Raw genomic sequence first — 559 nt, 5'->3', positions numbered from 1 at the left:
ACATTTTACAGACATGTACTAACCGTAAGTACTTTATAAAGCGGCACTCGGGAATGTTGTCACATTGCTGCCTACATTTCCGGTACGGTACGCCGACAACATGCTGCAGGAGACCCTTCTCGATCTCGGATGCTGTTCTTTGCACGAGTAAAGCGCAAAACAAGCTAAAACCGATGCAGAATATTACTAAAAGCGACTTCATTGTTTAATTGTCATTTTCCTTCCGCCACAAAAGTTTTAGTTAACAAAATTCATAAAACTGCTAAAATATCCGAAAATTCCTTCTTGTGCGGCTGCATGGAGCTCTGGGCTTTAAATGCAATTATGTTTTCATTGTGCAAGCTCTTCCTTCAAGCGTTGCTACGTAGGGAAAATGAATACGAATGTAATGTAATCTAAATTGTTTAATAAATATTTAAACCATATTGCTTTTTCTAAATTATAACTGACATGCTGAAGAATATTTTATCCAGGTTTCAAAGAGACAATTCGAAGCTCTGCAACTTCCCCGTATTGTATTAATATATTAATATAATTAAGACTGACAATTCAAGTGCCA

Source organism: Mya arenaria, chromosome 3 (genome assembly GCF_026914265.1).
Source record: "Mya arenaria isolate MELC-2E11 chromosome 3, ASM2691426v1".
Lineage (NCBI taxonomy): Eukaryota > Metazoa > Mollusca > Bivalvia > Myida > Myidae > Mya > Mya arenaria.
The sequence above is the reverse complement of the archived record's forward strand: the minus strand, read 5'-3'. Positions refer to the sequence as shown.